Source organism: Balaenoptera borealis (assembly GCF_965194805.1).
Source record: "Balaenoptera borealis genome assembly, chromosome: 2".
Classification (NCBI taxonomy): domain Eukaryota; kingdom Metazoa; phylum Chordata; class Mammalia; order Artiodactyla; family Balaenopteridae; genus Balaenoptera; species Balaenoptera borealis.
In genome coordinates, this window is record NC_138867.1 from 97,303,133 (window position 1) to 97,321,430 (window position 18,298).

An 18,298-nucleotide genomic window follows, 5' to 3' on the forward strand; every position below is an offset into this window, starting at 1 on the left:
CCGAAGTCCTGATATTGATTTTTATCGTCACCCGAATAATTATCTCCACCCAGAGGGCCAGGACTCCATAAGGAGAATGTTTTACTAATCGCTGTGTTTTCAGTACCCAGCCCAGTACCTGGCATACAGTTGGTGCCTAATAAATAATGACTAGTTGAGCGCTCTCCTCTTTGTACATGTTTCTTGTGCCAGTTCTCAGTGTCCTTTGTAACACCACAGACTCAGTTGGCGCTGACTGGGGCCAGACGTGATTCGGGGGCGCGGAGGGGCTGAAATGACCACCTAATCGTCTAGGCAGCCATGGAGGTGTTCCATCAATCAGTACTTCAACAAGAATTTATTAGATTTGAACCATATGCTTACTTTGTGCTCAGTGTTAAAAATCGAGGGAAATATCGTAAAGAATAATAGTCTCCTTGCCTAGAGAATTTCAAAATCTAGCTGGCAAGATGAGTCTTTTACAAATATCATAATTAAATGCTAACCAAAAAGATAAAAAACCAAAAAAACTGAGACCGATTCTAAGGGAAGTAAAGTTTCAGAGAATGGAGAGATGAAGGTATTCTGAAATGGACAGAAAAAGTTCATATGGAGTTAGGACTTAAGTAAGAAAGATGTGTAGGATTGGGATTATCAAGGGGCAGAGTGAGACTTTCTATATGGGAAGGGGAGACCCAATGAGCAAAGACATGGGGACTGCCATGAACACGGCCTATGTGAGGACAGGAGAGGCCACTAACCTGGCTGGAGTGGAGTGTGCTTGAGAGAGAGGAGGAGATCAAAGCCAAGTAAGTGATGGAGGACCCTGACAGGTGGTTTGTGATCTTGACCCAGCCTGGTCAGGCTGGGACCTTTTGTGCTCAGGGTGGCGGTGACAATAGTTGGAGCAGTAGTGGAGGTTGGAGGGAGCTACAGGGGCTCGTCCTAGCACCTCCATGCCACACTCTCCTCTTGGTTTTGATTTCATTACAATCAGCACTCAATTTTTTGACTTGAAAACTCCCATTGATGAACCAGCCTAATCTCTTTACAAGGCAGTGGTTTTCAAACTTGAGTGTGCATCAGCATCCTTCCGGGATCTTGTTTTAAATGCGGATTTCTGAGACCTGTCCCCTACCCCACACCCAAGCTCTGATTCCATAGCATAAGACTTAGGGAGCTGCATTTTTGCAAGAACCCAAGGTGCTCCACAGACCACACTTTGTGAATATTGCCCTAAGGAGTACATGGTCCAAGGAGTAGTAAAAACTTAGAAGATGAACAACCAGCAAAAGGCATGTGTAATAGAAGCAAACTGCACAATTAGCCACTGTGACGTTGTTCTTTGATGAAATGTAAACACTGTCCAAATAATTCTTAGCTTTCCCATCATCTGGGGCCTTACCTTAATTTGATGACTAGGGCGATATATATATGATAGACATGGAAATGATCCAATTTCCGGAAGCTCAGGTTGTGAGAATACTCAAGCTCACCTTAATCCGAGGACATCCTAAGAGCAGCCACTTGAATTTATGCTTTGCTATCAGCTGTTTAAAAAACTACAATTAGTAGCAAATTACAGTCAGACCGACTTTCAAAAGAACTGGTTACATTCTGCTAGGAAACAGTTTAAAGGATCAGATTCGTGCTGCCACTAAATCAAACAAGCTCATCTGGCTCCTGAGACTTGGGCCTCCCGACCCTGCAAAGTCTGTGAGCTGGATTCTCTTTTAGCAAAAAGCTCAGCTTTGGGCTTTGGTATTCTAATCAGCGTTCACTCATACAATGGCCCGATCTGCCTGGGGAGGATGCAGAGAACTCACCGGCAAAAATGCAGAATGGTAAAGATGTGTGTTCCTTCTACGTCTCCAGATGGGAAACCTGCCAGGGACTATGGTACCCGATCTGGTTTCTTCAATCATGTGATGTAGCCTCTCTGCAACCCTTGATGGGAAGTAAAGAGGACCTTGGAGGTAACACAAAGGAGGGGGACTCTCTTCTGTCAACTGTTCTTTCATTCAACCCACACTGAAGAAAGGGCAGACAGTGCAGAGTAAAATCATGCCACTGGGATCCCTACAAAGTCACGCCGTTCAAGTGTGATGATTGGAACGCTGTCAGCTGACCTAGTCCGGTACAGAGTTGGAAGGTGGGGTGTGCAGGTTGGGGTCCAGTTTTGAATGGATCAAGTGAACCTCCTCAGAGTTAGAATTTGAGGAAATTGTAAAAGGTATTTCATTTCTTCTATCACAGCTCTGGGGGGATGGGTGGCGGAAGCCTGCACAGTACTCGTTTTACCAGAAATTTGTTTTGTGTTTCCCACTCTCCTACAGATTTACAGTGACAGCACAGCCATTTCACCCGAGATAAAAGCAAAGGAAAGAACTGTAATAGTGAAGGAAACATATTTTAGAACTAATACCACTCTTTTTTTTCAACCTGCCAGCAAAAAACTGTTTGGCTTCATTTTATGTGATGCTGGTTATCTAGAGTCAAGGTTCATTAGGGAATGTGCAGAGCCTTGTATCTTTTTCTTTTTTTAAATATAGTCTTGAGAGACTGTTCAATTCTTTTTTTTTTTAATTAATTAATTAATTTATTTATTTTGGCTGTGTTGGGTCTTCGTTTCTGTGTGAGGGCTTTCTCTAGCTGCGGCAAGCGGGGGCCACTCTTCATCGTGGTGCGCGGGTCTCTCACTATCGTGGCCTCTCTTGTTGCGGAGCACAGGCTCCTGACGCGCAGGCTCAGTAGTTGTGGCTCACGGGCCCAGTTGCTCCGCGACATGTGGGATCTTCCCAGACCAGGGCTCGAACCCGTGCCCCCTGCATTGGCAGGCAGATTTTCAACCACTGCGCCACCAGGGAAGCCCCCAGAGCCTTGTATCTTAAGGTTGGGTGAGTCCAGTGCAGCTGTCTTGGCTCATCCATGCCCATGCACAAGCACCTATAATGCCTAGAGTTAGGGAAACAAAATCCCCCGCTTCTGTGAATCTCCAACTAAAGGCACCAAAGGCAACCTTCAACTCCCCCCAAGGACAGTACAAAACAAGGGAGAGAATGTTGTTGAACTAAACTGAATTTGAATTGAAAGCCAACGCCCTTTTCAAAATTGTAAAAAATTTTGCTTGCTTTGAATACCTACCAGGCACTGAATGGGTGGGTCGCTGGTGGTTCTCCAGGACCACCCAGTCTCTAACTACCATCCAGGTATCTTCCAGTTTCCAACTCAAGGTAAAGGAGAGACACCTATCCTAAAAGACATCTTGCATGTTTTCTTCTTTTATTCTCTTTTTTTGACCATTCTCCATTCACCACTTACCATGGATGAGTTAGCTGTCATAAGGGGTAGCTAGAGACGAATTCAGTGTCTTCATGTCCTATATTGTACACCGAGGTAGAAAGTGTATAAACATAAACCCAGGGCCTCACGTCTTCTCAGCACTTGAGGGATGGAGGTAGGAACACTTGTCTTCACCCTCCTGAGCTGGACTGCTGGGAATAGGGTGGATATGCCCATTCTGGCCAAGGCCTGGTATTCTTTTCACTCCCTCATGCACATCGTATCAGCTCTGTGAACTAGGTATTATTATCCACTCATGAGGAAATGAAGGCTCAAAGAGGTTAAGTAATTTGCTCAAGATTGCGCATCTGGGAGGAACTGGGGTCGGGATCCACGTCTGACTTGGCCCAGGATTGTTCCGTCATAACACATCTCTAGGGCCCTGCGTGGAGCACTGCCCAGGCCTCTAGAGATAGGCAGCTGTGCGTGTGGGATAGAGGGGCAGAGCCAGTGCTCTCAGAGGACAAGCCCGTCACCTCTGATCCTGATGCAGGGGAGGGGCTGTATGTATGTATGTTTGTTAGTCCCGAAGGACAAAAACACAGGTGAGACGGGCTGTTCTGCTGCTCAGCAGGCACTGCTCCTAACCACCTGCCCTAGTTCTCTCCTTTCCACTTAGAGCATTTTTTTCCCCTCTGAAGTGACACTGGAGGAAAAAGGATCTTGCAGAGGTGTTATGAATCATGACACTAGCGTTATGTGTTGCATAAGCTGCCTGATTGCATAGGGCCAGCAGGGACCTGGGTGGGGATGGGGAGGTGGAGGAAAGGAGCAGGGCAGGCATCTTCTTTTCTTTAGGGGGCTGAAACTTAGACCACCCTGCCTGTTAGGCAGATATGCAACAGGGCACTGGTTCTCATGCCCTTAGCAGAGAAGATGCTTTTGTTGAAGCACTTTTGTTCACTTTTCTGGGTATCTATTTAGAGGCTGGTTTCCTCCCCAGGTGGCCCTCTGAATGGAGGTGGGAAAGCAGATGAGTGAGAAGGGAATTTACAAGTATTGTCAGGTGCAGTGTGTCAGGCACAAGCCTCCCAGCTTCACCTGCACTTTCAGAACCGGAGAAGACAGGGCTTGCTACCTCTTGGCCCAGAAGACTGAGTCGGATCCTCTGCATTGGTTAGCTAAGACTACTGTGAGAAAAATGTTTGCTAATGTGGGACTTTTCTTGGAGGAAAACCTCTGAAGAGGAAAACCCATAATCTAGTTAGGATGTAATTTCTTCTTTCCTTTTGCTTGCTCTAGGCCTTCATTCATTCCATTTGTCTTTTAGACATTAGGACTGTAATTAATCCCACTTTTTCTTTATCTCCGGAGATTTAACTTTAGCTCATTTTAAGATGGCAGATTACCAAACCCTTTTTCTTCATCTTTCCAAATGTTTGCAAATTGGTAGGACTATTTAAATGTGGGTAATCTGAAGCAATGTTGGCTTATTCTATCCAAACATGGATTTTTTTTTCCCTAGGAGAGTACAGAGTGACTTTCTGGAGTTCAGAGGAAACTAAAGTTATTTTATTATTTTACACAGGAAGACAAAACCCCGAGAAAGAGCAGAAAATGATATAAGAATAACATCAGACTGGGGTGGAAGTTTCTCTACGTTTCCATGCTCTTAATTACACGAACACTCACCGCCCTTTTCCACACAAACCTTGTTAGGAATGCTGACTTTTTGCTGCTGCTTTGACAAGGGTGAAAAGTCAATCCACTGCCATGAGTTTGACTTGCAGGATTATTACTGGAAGAAAATCTATACAAGTGTGCTTTTCGATGGCCACGGCAGACTTTTTAATTTCTTTGATAATTCCTTCACTCTTCTGTTTTGGTACAGCTGGGACTGACCTACTTTGTTCCTTCATTACAGGGTTTTGCATAGGTATTAATAACAGGATGAAGAGGCTCTGATCCTCAAACTTGTCCCTGAAACTCAGCAGGACCTCTCAGCTTCAAATCCCCAGACCAGCTTCATGAATTTTATTTATGTATTCATTTATTTATATGATTTCTGGTGCTGAGACATGGATGAAAAATTAAAACGTAAATTCATCAGCAGGACCTAGAGTGGAGCAAGATTAAAATTTGAACCCCTGAACTTCCAGGCACCTCCTGCCACGGAAATAACAAGATCATCACTGAACTCCACAAACAAAGGGAGCTCTCTTTCCTCCCCCAACAGCCATTGAAAAGGCATACCTGAGAATACTCAGGCTCAAGACATCACTCAGAACATCCCAAACCAAAACAAAAGCAATGCACCAAACAGCCAAACAAACAGAGGTGGGATGAGAGTCCAGCAAGCCCTGGTGAGTTGCCAAATTTGGTTTTTGGCTGTTTGCCCCGCGGGAATTACGTAATGCCCAGACAAGGGCCCTGGACTCAGAATTTCAGCCTCTCATCTGAGACTTTTACTCCTAAGAGCTGGCAGCAAAAATAGGTGAGGATCTCACTTCCACTGATGCAGTGAGGCTGCTGATTTTTATTAGGTAATTTTGTTAGTGCAGTTGGGATGGTGTTGGAAGGAAATGCTGTGTTGTGAGATAATAGAGTGAATTCCCTCTCCCCTGAAAGTAACTAAATTGCCCTCCATTTTATACTCTTAAGTAATCCATGCTCCAGTTCTCTGAGGCCAATCAATGTGAGTCTCCAAAGCAGAGAGCCTTGTTTATTTCACCCTTCCGCAGTGGGACAGCGAGCTCAGACTGAGGGATGGGGCCGACATGCTGCGGATTCACTAAAGAAAAGCAGGAGGCATAGGAGAGAGTTGAGGCTGGTATCAGAAGAAACGACCGACCCCTGTGAACCAGATACCTTACAGATGTCCTCTCATTTCATACTCACAATAGCCTTATAAAGTAAGTATTATTCTCATTTCATAGGGGAGGAAATTGAGTCTCAAAGAATAAAGCAGCCTGCTTGAAATCACACAGCTGGTTAATATGACCGGGGCTTATAAGACTTCAAAGCTTATTCCGTATCCCAGGCCAAGAGCACTGCTCTGTCAAGTTCAAGGGATTTAGGTAAAGCATCCAGTGGCTTCATTGGTTCCATGGGACCTTGTGTGATTGAGCCACTAAAGGTCTTTATCGCTAGGGTCAAGGCCTCTGTATTCCGTAGTCTCTGTGCTGTCTCATGGCTACTAGTCATGTGTGGCCTTTTAAATTTAGATTAATTATAATAAAACAAAAAAAAATAATTTAGTTCCTCTGTCACACTAGCCACAAGTCAGTGCTCAGTAAGCACATGTGGCGAGTGGCTATCTTTCTAGACAACACAGGCTTCTAGAACATTTTCAACTTAACAGAAAGTTTTGTTGGATAACAGTGGAGGTGGAACATTCTAGTTGTTAATGGGACCTCCCCCTTTTAGGCTGCACTTAGTTCTTCTGGGCCTGAGAATCTAGCTCATCCTGCTTATCAAAGCAGGAATGTTGAGTCCCACTCTGGGTTTCCATTGGGAGGGATTTTCCCTAAGCACATTTACGACCTCTGTCTGCCTCTTTACTCAGTCTACTCTGGGAAGGTGGAGATCCTTTACTGATTGGTTAATTTGGGAAGAATAATTGGGAATGAGTTACCTACTGAGAACAAGTTCTGCCGTTCCCCCAGGTCTCTGCCCCTGTGGTGGGCATGGTTTGGGGGTGCCCTGAATACCTTCTGTTTGCCTGTAAATCCACTCTCTACCCTTCTCCACCCTGCTCTGGGCTCCAGCAGGCTGACCTCTGTCAGACTCACCATATGGTAAGATCATACACTCCCAACTGTAATTTATGGTAAGATGGAAGGACTATGTCTGGGAGGGGGCACAAGCAGGGTCAGGGCACAGAAGAGACATGAGCAGGTCACCTAGTCCCCTTTTTACCCACCACCCTTGCACCGGTGCCTCTCCCTCAGCTCACACCTATGACTGCAGGGGCGTGGGGAGGTCTGTTGGTTAGCAAACTGGCCCCCTAACAGGAGGACAAGGAAAGACAGAAGAAAGAGGCAGAGCACTCCAGATTGGTAGGCGGTAGTTTTCATAAGCAAGGGAATTTACATAGGAGGTTTGTAAAGATGAGTAGATCTCTGAACCTGGCAGCCAGAATCTGAAGTTTATATTAAGAGGCCTTAACTGGGTTCAGTCATGTCCACATGGTCTCAACAACATTGTCCTCTCAGGGCTGCATCCCTGAAAATGGCTCCCGCTGTGGGAACGGTGGGCGGAATGTACATTCCAAGGACGGGGAGTGGACGAGGAGCTTTCCATTGCCTAAGTCCAGCCCTCTGGTCAACCGGAGGTCAGACCCTCTCCATGACCTCCTCCAACTAGGCCCCTGTGACCATCTGATGAAGAAGGTAAAAGGCCAAACTGGTTCATAGATGGATTGGCTCTTTATGTGGGTGTAAACTGAAAATGGGCTGCTGTACTACAGCTCGATTCAGGGCTGGACGTGAAAGAAAGAGTGAAGAGAAATCTTCCAAACAGAGATTTGGGAGATATATGTGATTACCACATTGTGTGGAAAGAGAAGTAGCCCAAAGTAACAATAAGTATGGGCTTATGGTCAGTAATCAATGGTTTATCTGATTGATCAAGGCCTGGAAAGAGAAAGATTGGAGGATTAGGGACCAGGAGGTCTGGGGAAGAGGCATGTGGAAGCATCTATGGGCTGGAGCATGATGTGTGACAAACTTTGTATCAAATGTTAGTGCTCAGCAGAGAGCATTTATTTACCATGGAAGAGGCACTAGACAACCAACTTGATGAAGTGACTTAGCCGGTTGAAGTCAGTCCTTGGATACTCCAGTAACTGGCAGAATGGGCTTCATGACATGGTGTCCGGGATGGAAGCTATGAATGGACCCAACAGCATGGGCTCCCTCTCACCAAGGCTGTTTCGCCACTGCTGAAAGCCCAACTTTCTAGGAGCAGAGATGAATGCTGAGCTGCTGATTTGGCACCATCCGCCATGGGGACCAACCAGCCACTTGGAGGCAAGTGATTACATCAGACCCCTCCCATCTCGGAATGAGCAGCCACTCGTCTTGACTGAATCAGCATGCACACCAGATACAAGATTGCCTGAAAGCACCTGTCAGCATGACAGTCAAAGGACTTGCAGAGTGCTTCATTCCCTGCCTCAGGATCTCGCTGAACTGAGGAGCCCAGTGATAGACTAGGATGTGTGGCAGTGAGCACGTGACCATGGAGTCCGCTGGCCTTATTACATACTGCATCATCCAGAAATTGTTGGCTGTGATGAAGCAGCTTCTTAACAGCCACCAAAGGTCCAGCTTAGAGATGATAAACTCTGAGGATTGGCACCATCCTCTAGGACACAGTATATACCCTACATCAACAACCATTATATGGGGCTGTGTCCCCAGTAGGTAGCAAGCATGAATCTGGGAACCTAGGAGTAGAAGTAGGTGTGGCTCTGCTTCTGTGACCCTCAGTGACCCACTTAGGGAATTTGTGCCTCCTGTTACTGCATTTCTAGACTTCTGAGGTTCAGTTTCCAGAGGGAGGGCATTTCTATCAGGAAACTCAGTAGGGGCCCCATTAAGTTTTAAGCTCTATCTGCTGACTGACCCTTGTGCCAAAGTCTACCAAACCTGGGAACTAGTCTCCGTCCTAGTAGGAGTGATTGACCCCAATGATTAGGAAGAGGTAGGACTGCTATTGCAGCCTGGGGTGTCTCTTGGAATCCCCATAGCCACTTTTAACAATAAATGGACAAAGGAGTAGCCATAGCCTGAGAAGGGCATAGTGACCAGGAGCTGAGATCATCTTACTGATGAAGGTCAGGGTGACCCCACCAGGTAAGCCACTTAGACCAACAGAGGTGCTAGCCAAGGGGGAGAGGAATCTAAAACGAGTAGCAGAGTGGAGAGGTGATGTGTATCAGTTACCTTGAAAGCAGCTGCAGCAACAGGGGCTGTAATTCATGTCACTAACCTTCCTCTTGTAAGTTTAACCAGGAAATCAGGCCAGCCGGAATCCTGGAGAAAGTGTTCTCAGATTTTACAAGTGAAGAAGGTGGACCCAGGTGGCTCAGTGAGTGCTATGGGGCGCTGCCCAGACACCCCCCCCCCCCCCTTAGGACGAGGAGACCATTCTCCCAGCTTCTGAGAATGGCAGTGACTTGGTGACTTGCGCCTCTCAGATGAAGCCTCTCCAGGAGTTGACGTCCACTAAAGACAGCCACAGGCCACACTCCGCTCCCAGGGGCAGCTGGCACCCAACGTGTGGTCAGTGTAAATGCCAAACTTCCTTGCATCAGGCAGGACCTCTGGGCAGGTTCCTCCCAGGCTCTGGGTCAGATGAGGCTTTGGATGCCGCTTCTTCGCAGTTCAGCACCTCCCTGGGCCCAATTCCACGTCTTTGCCTCCCCACAGGTGTAGCTCTTAAGTGAACGCCCCAGCACACCTCCTGCATGCTAATCTCTCTCAGAGCCTTTTTCCTGGGGCACCGACTTCAGACAGTGCTGTTCTTCACCTCTGAGTACTTTCCCTGCCTACACTTCTGATGGATTCTTCTTGAATTATTCCTAATTTCAGTGTGCCCTCTGAACCCTGCTGGGACCCTCACTGCCTGGCACAGCAACATGGGGCAGGCCTGCTCCAGGCTCCAGATCCCCAACAGGTGGGTAGGTCTGCCCAGTTCTGAGGTTCAGTATCTGTAGGACCCCCTACCCATGGATAGAATCTGCATCCTCAAACCTACAAAAATCAGCTTTTTAAAGATATTTTGGCCTCTCCATTAATTCTGTGTTTACATTAGTCAGAGCATGAGTGGGGAAATACTCATTTGTGGCTCCTTCAGAAACCCCAGCCCCATAGAGTGCAACTGATACCAGATTTAGATGCAACAGCCAAGTGTTTGGCCTGTTGAAGGGTGCCTTTTTGACTGTGTGTGTGTGTGTGTGTGTGTGTGTGTGTGTGTGTAGGGGTATCTAGCAAGCTTGGCCTGCTTTCAGTAGGATGGCTATTTCTCCCCCTAAACGGGGCCCTGATAGAATAAGTAGGTTGATTGAATCTCTTTGATTCTCAAGGTTATTTAATACATTGATGTGTTCTGTATCTAAAAATCTCTCTTTTTAAAATTTATTGTTTCATTACATAATTAATAAGTGAATTCATTCTCTTTGTTTAAAAAATAATTAAAGCATTACAGATAAGGCTAAAATTCCCTTTGGCTGTCACACCAATCCCCTCCCAGAAGACAAATTATTACCCTCCGGACCTTTTCCAAATTGGCAGTATCTATTTAAATTAAAGTTGTTCATTTTCTTTGACCTGGAAATTCTAGTTCTCAGAAGTTACACTTAAGAAAGCCTCTTGGATGCGCATGAGAAAGAATGAGCAAGGATATTTACGGCAGCACTGTTTATAATAGCCATAAAGGTAAGTAACTTAATAGGGGTCTAAATAAATTGTGGTATATTTTTACAACGATACTGGATGCAGTAGTGAAAACAGTGAGGTGGTTCCGTAAATGCTAACAGGAAAAAAAATCTTCAGGAGATATTGTGGCATGAAAAAGGAAGTTGCAGGATGATAAATGTACTATGCTTCTGTTTTAGCAGGGCTATTAAAATAATTGCCTAATTGAAACGACCTGGGTTAGAGAAAGGAGCAGGAGTCAGAGAAGTGATTAGTCCTCTCCCCTTCCCTGCCTCTCTTAGCCGTTCCTTCCTATTTTCCTGTACCGTTTCTGCTTCCCTTTTACTCCATGTTCTTCTGTCTTTTTTTTTTAAAACTTTTATTTTGTATTGGAGTGTAGTTGATTAACAACGTTGTGATGGTTTCAGGTGTACAGCAAAGTGATTCAGTTATACGTATACATGTATCTATCCTTTTTCCAATTCTTTTTTCTCTCTCTTTATCACTGCTTTTCATGGGTTAACCTTGGAGCCAAATCTACATCCTGTGAACTGCTTTTGTTTACTCTCTTTAACAACCGGTTGAACTCAGTTGATGAGCAACATGGCCAATCCAAACTGATAGTTAAAATGTCAAAATAAATGGTTGCCTTGCCTGTGCCCCAGCTCACGTGATGCAGTTGATGAATAATTAATTAGGCAGCAATATGATCTGTTTGTGGAAACTTGCCCGCTTCGGCTACTCTAAAAGCTTCAAAGACAAACCAACAATTTGACCAAGTTATAAAAAAATGTATATATAAAAGAAACTTCAATTGTGGGTTGAATAATAAAAGTCTAGTGTTTGCATTAAACAAAGTGCAAGTAGCGTTGTATTTTGTGTTACTAGAGCATGTAGATTATTTGAATTAAACAATTCTAGTCTAATGGCTTCCTTTTAGATTGGAGAGAATTGTGGCCCAAGGAAGTGAGGTTACAAAGCAGCATTCCCGGTTCAGCTGTTTTCTGATGATACATTTTTTAGACAGTAGAGATGTTCATTCTCCTGTACTCTGGGAATGGTCCTATCTCTCTCTGGTATGGGAGGATCCAAATGTCTGCTCTTTTACTCGTAGGTCTGTGATTGGGGCACAATCCTTATGGGATGGATGGAAATGGTTGACATAGTCCTGAATGGGGTAATGGCAGGAGGGACCAGCTCTGGGCCTCTCTGGAGTTCTCTGTTATGGTTTAAGGATGTTTCAATGCTAGAGGGTCTGGGAATAAAATCACATGAGAATGGCCACAGGAACTGGACATTTTTAGCTGGAAGAAGACACCTAGGAGTAGGGTAACCAGATAAATACAGGGCATCAGTTAAATTTGAATTCAAGATGAACGATGAATACTTTTGAAGTATAATTATGCCCCAGATATTGCATGGGACAAACTTATACTAAAAAAAAAATTATTCGTTGCTTATCTGAAATTAAGTTCAATCGGGTCCCCTGTATTTTTGTATTTTGCATGTTCCTTCATCTTGCTGACTCTCAAATTATCAATTATGACCAAATTCTCTTTTTTTTCTATCCTCTGAAGCTTCTAGCTAATTTTATGATAGGACTGTCACTGCTCTCATAACGCGACCAACCGTTTCCCCAACAGACACGCTGGTCTCTCTGACTCTTCAGGGATATTCCTCCTGCCCTTCAGGATGGTTCCCTGTGTATCCACAGTGGGAAGATGTCTAAGTCCCTCTTGAAGTTAAAAAAAAGTAAATGAGCAGTATGCATGGTAAGATCCCATTTGTGTAAATTTTCAAAAGCATAAACATAAATATAGGTCAAAACTTTTTTCTGGTTAAACATCTAAGAAACTCTTACGACTGTTTATTTTGGGATGGGGTCAGTTATTGAAGGCTGGTGAGGAAGACTTCGTATTTATTTTATACCCTTATGGATGGATATTTTAAAAACAACTGTTCCCATTGAAACAGGCTGGGTATTTACCTTTTAGGAGCACCGTGGTGGCACTCCCAGTGATGGGTTAGGATTTGTGATAGAAGGAGGCCATCTCACGTTCCTTTCAGTTTAAAGATTGTATAAATTTCAATAGTTTGAGGAAAGCCCCATCAGACAGTCTGGGTAACCCCGTTGATATGTTTGAGCTTTCTCGATCTCCCCTGCCCACCTAAAAGCTCAGGTGAGAAGAAAGCATCTCCCAACGCAGCCGTGGCCAGTTGCACGTATGTTTGCCAGTGCGTGTGTGTGCACCACCTGAGGGTAAGGGGTATGAGCCCAGGGTCCACAAATCCACGTGCAGTTCTTGGCCTTACATTCAAGGCAGGTCTGGACAGTTCAACAACAAGGAAAACAAACTTTTTTGTTCTCCTCTTAATAATAGCTCAATCCACATGAAATTACTGTTGCATAGGCAAAAAAAAAAAAAAAAGATTGCCTGAACATCAGCAATTTCATATAGTTCAACTAATACTACTTTTGGGCATCACTTTTTACTTTCTCATTTGATCAATTAGAAAAACAAATCAAAGCAACTGAAGTATGTATATTTCCAGGCTTCCAAATCTGCCTTACCTTTTATTTACCTATTATTTGTGATACATATTAATAACAGCTAAAACTTACATAACATTTTGTATGTGCCAGGTGTTTTAAATGCTTTGCATATAGATGCCCATGTAAACTTTCCAGTAAACCTATGAGATAATTCTGTTTGTCTCATTTTGCCAGTGAGGAACCTGAGGGGCGCAGAGTTTCAGCATCTTGCCTGTGTTGGTGCAGCTGTAGGTGATGGAGCAAGGCCCTGAGCCCAGGCCGGGTTGGCTTGTAACCATGACATCACACTGCCTCTCCTTTGTTCTGGCCCCGAGTTCCCGTTACGATAGGCCCGTCACTGCCCTCTTATAACCTGACCTACTAACCCTTTCCCCGGCAGACAAGTTGATATGTCTGGATTCCACAGGGGTACACGTACCATACTCTAGGATGGCCCCCTTGAAGCAGCGGAGGAGTTTATCCAACTGTGGTGAGGCCAGGGTGTCCCCGCACCCAACAGTTCGGATTGGGGGCCCTCAGGCAGGCAGTCTGATCCTTCCTTGCTGCCGGCGCCAGTCTCGCTACAAGGAAATGGTCCTTGATAAGAATCATCAGTTTCCTCCTGAGCTGGTGCTCCTGCAGGCCTGGCGGAGGCGCCTGATTTACCCATCCCCACAAACACGCTCTCCACCCATTGTACACCGAGCTCGCCTTTGTGCCTCTGCTTCATTTCTCCTTTCCTACGACAGTGGTGCTGAGGCTGTAGCCGAGGCAGAGTGGTTGGTGCGTCTCACAGACAGGAGAGGGGGACCCACCGCTTACTACCTATGGGCGTGTGAACTTTTCCGCAAGTCAGCTACTTCCTGGGTAGAACGAGCATGATAACGCTGATGTTTTGGGGGTGGTTGTGTGCCTTAACTGGGTCCTGGACGTAAAGCCCAGTACAACATGGGACGTGCGGAAAATCATAGGAAGCAGCAGCACTGGGGCTAGATCACTTGTGTGTGAGGCTGGGCCCGTGACGTGGGCTAACGCAGCTTTCTCTGGCGTATAAAGTGTCCTTTTAGCACTGACCACCTCACTGAAAGGCACTTTTGCATTTATTAATTACATCTTCTTCTTTTTTTTTTTTATAAGTAATTCAGTGAAGAAGGCAGAATAATTCTTTATTTTATTTATTTATTTTTGGCTGTGTTGCATCTTCGTTTCTGTGCGAGGGCTTTTTCTAGTTGCGGCAAGTGGGGGCCACTCTTCATCGCGGTGCGCGGGCCTCTCACTATCGCGGCCTCTCTTGTTGCGGAGCACAGGTTCCAGACGCGCAGGCTCAGTAGTTGTGGCTCACGGGCCTAGTTGCTCCGCGGCATGTGGGATCTTCCCAGACTGGGGCTCGAACCCATGTCCCCTGCATCGGCAGGCAGATTCTCAACCACTGCGCCACCACGGAAGCTTACATCTTCTTATCTGTAAGTGAGGAAGTTTAGACCCACTGTTCCCTTCCATGAGGACGGCTTTGGACTATTTTTGGTGTCTTGGCCCGCACTCTTCCCTCCCCCTGAGGGAAAGAGGAGGGTGTGAAATTACCTGTTGGGTGAGTCTCTCCTTGCCTTCTTTCTCGTGGGGCCTGTCAGCGTCCGTGGGCAGACGGCCTCTTGTGTTCCCAGCAGAGACAGCTCCCCATACTCACTGGTGCAGAATCGGGCTGGGAAGGCAGGTTCTGTATCGCAGTTTTTGTTGAAATATTAGACTATGAGGTCTTTCTCAGAAATATATCTCAGAAGGTCTATTAGAGTTCGATTTCTCCTTTGCTCTCAGACCGTACTTTGGCTTTGCCCAAAATTTCAAATGCTAATTAAACTCATGTGTTGCATATATCTAGTATTCTAGAAGGCAATAGCTACCGTATTAATATGAACATTTGAGGTTTGCTATTTGAGATATTTGAATAATTTGATACTAGAATATTATAGGCATTCATGCTGATTTTAAAACGTGATGGTGTAATAGATTTTTCATTTATTTTTGTGACTGTGTTGTTTCTACACTCGATTTTGGAATGGAACGAACGCAATATTCATTTTAGTGTGATTGAACTTTGGGCTTACTGATGAAATGGCGTGTGTTCCCTTAGAAGCGCCTCACAGTTTGCTTTTTAAAATGAAGTAAAATAAACATATAGAAAAGTACATTATGATGTAACCAGCACCCAGATGGAGAGAGAGCACATTACCAGCACCCCAAAACTCCCCATCACAGCCCCCACCTGGTAAACTACAACCTTGACCTCTCACATCATACATGAGTGTTGCTGGTTTTTGAACTTGATGTACATGCAGTCACACAGTATGCACTTGGTGGGATCTGGCTTCTTTCAGTTAGCACAACTCTAATTTCTTGATTCTGAAAATAATGCTGTGATGGTTTCTAAACCAATTCTTGGAAAGGAAAGGAGGGAGGCAGGGAGGAGAGAAGGGAGAGTGGGGAAGAGAGTGAGAGGGAGAGTGTGTGTGTTGGGTACCATTTGTCTGTAGCTAGTCTGAAAGTGATGCAGCCCATGAAGAACTTTGGGAGACTATAAACCAGCCATATTAGCCAGTCCCTGACTACCTTAGACCTTATTTATGTGAGAAAATAAATTGGATCTGAATGAAAATTTTGTTGAACTGACTTGCTTTGGCTGTGCCGTGGGGATGTGGACACGTGGTCCTGATACCTGTGAACCCTAAGAGGACCCCAGGGTGTTGGCCTGGCTGGATTTTACAGTACTGCCCTGAGTCTTAAAGTTATAGTCTTAAAGTTATAGTCTTGTACCCCAGCCGTCTTCCCAGGGTCTAAAAGAAATCTCTGTTGGAACGTTTCCTTCTAGGTTTTCATCGTAGTGTTAGATAATAAATGGATGACAAGATCTATACAGAAATGGAGTAGAAAGGAACTTACATGGTGTGATTTTTAGGGCCATTATGGGGCTTCTCTTGTCCCAAAGTAGCTTTCCCACCATGATACCAAGGCACCACTGTCCCCTTCTCTCTGTCCTACAAGTCCTACATTAAATTCAGTCATTATTAATCCAGAGTAATGAAACCAAATAGCTAAAACGCACACACTTATTGTGAGATGTTGGTAGGAGCTCAGAGAAAAGTTGGATCTAACCTCCTTTACACATTACGCATCCTCTTTGGAACAGTAGGACGTGCTTAATAAGAGGGAGACTATGTTTGTGATGGCCATATTCACACTACGGAGTCAGGCTTCGTGATGGAGGTAGCCATGTTCATCCTTGTGCCTCCCAAATTCTTCAACTTCTGTTCCCAAGGACACACCCTGAATATTATCTTTCAGGGTCTCGGGCCTACATGTTGCTCGCTCTTCAGGATGGAGGGTGAAGTTAGGTAGTTTTCTCAGGCTTCTGAGTGAGAAAGCTAGAATTTGAATCTAGCAGTATGACTCCTAATCCCGTGATTATTTACCCCACTGCATGGATGAAACAGTGATCATAATCCACTCCTTTAGCTTTTCAGATGGGGCAAGAAGATTTTGTAACTTTTCCAAGGCCCAGTGCCCTTTGACTTCATCACCCTGTCTCTTGTCTTCCTTACCTCTTTGCCAACCTCAACCCAACTTTTCTCTGAGCTCCTACCAACATCTCACAATAAGTGTGCATTTTAGCTATTTGGTTTCATTACTCTGGATTAATAATGACTGAATTTAATGTAGGACTTGTAGGACAGAGAGAAGGGGACAGTGGTGCCTTGATATCATGGTGGGAAAGCTACTTTGGGACAAGAGAAGCCCCATAATGGCCCTAAAAATCACACCATGTAAGTTCCTTTCTACTCCATTTCTGTATAGATCTTGTCTTCGCATTATTTATTTGTTTAGAAATTATGCATTGAGCACCTGCTAAGTGCTGGACAATACTCTAAGGGCTTGGGGGCACATCCATGAGCAAAACTGACAAAAGTCTCTGATCTTGTGAGCCTTATATTCTAAAAGGGAGGGATAGAGAACCAACAGTAAGTATTATAAATGATAAATGCTTCAGTTACATGGTCTGTTAGGTGATGATAAGTGATACGGAAAACAGCAGAGTAAGAAGGAAGGGGAATGTTGGGGGCAGGTCACTGCAGGTGTAGTGGAGTGTTCCGAGTGGACTCACTGACAAAGCGGCATTTGAATAAAGACTTGCAGGTGATAAGGGAATAAGCCATGCAGGTATCTGGAAGAAGAGCAGTCCACAAAGAGGGACAAGGCAAGGCAAAGGCCTTAATGTGGGAGTACGCCTGGAATGTTTGATGTAAAGTAGAAGACGAGTGAGGGAGGAGGAGAACGATAAGAGGTGAAGTCACAGAAGTAACCAGGAGTCGAACCATGTAGTTACTTGTCGGTCATTGTTAGGACTCTAGCTTTCCTGCTGATTGAAATGGGGAGAGGGATTGCAAAGCTTTGACACAGAAGAGAGACATGATATGACTTATGTTTTAGCTAATCATTTTGGTTGCAGTGTTGAGAACAGGCAGTAGGTGGGTGGGAGACAGAGAGGGAGACCAATTAGGAGGCAGTTTTAATAACCAAGGCGAGGGATGGTGGTAGCTTAGAACAGTGAAGAGAAGTGGTCATAGTCTGGATACACGACTTCCTGATGTAATGGACGTGGAATATAAGAGAAAGAGAAGCCAAGAATGACTTTAGTATTTTCGCTGTAAGCAACTTGAAGATTGGAGTTGCCATCAGCTGAGATGGGAACGACCATGGGAGCAATGGAACAGAAGGTGGTCTTGGAGCTCCGTGCTGGATTCATTGAGTTCATGATGCCTATCAGATGTTTCAAGTAGAGGTGTTGAGTCTGGAGTTTGGGAGAGAGTTCTCAGTGGAGGGATACTGTGGGAGTTGATCCCCACATACAGGTGGTATTTAAAGTTATCAGACTAGAAACTTAGCAAAGCAGTGAGGGTAGATAGAGAAGAATTCAAGGTCTGAGCTTACAGCACCCAACATTAAGAGGTAAAGAAGAAGAGGAGAAGGAACCAAGAGAGGAGATATAGGAGTGTCACGTGGCAGGGCGGCGGTGGGGGAAGTGTGGTGTTTT

At 45.0% G+C, this 18,298-nt stretch overlaps 2 long non-coding RNA genes across 2 annotated transcripts in view; one reads left to right on the forward strand and one right to left on the reverse strand.

Moving 5' to 3' along the window:
* Window positions 1–18,298, reverse strand: part of LOC309622584 — a 1,043,817-nt gene that overhangs the window by 453,669 nt on the left and 571,850 nt on the right. The window lies entirely within an intron of this gene.
* Window positions 2,551–18,298, forward strand: part of LOC309622536 — a 33,953-nt gene continuing 18,205 nt past the window's right edge. Inside the window, exons 1-2 of the long non-coding RNA XR_014240949.1 lie at window positions 2,551–9,942; window positions 10,609–12,454. This is a non-coding gene — a long non-coding RNA (uncharacterized lncRNA). The remainder of the gene's footprint in view (window positions 9,943–10,608; window positions 12,455–18,298) is intronic.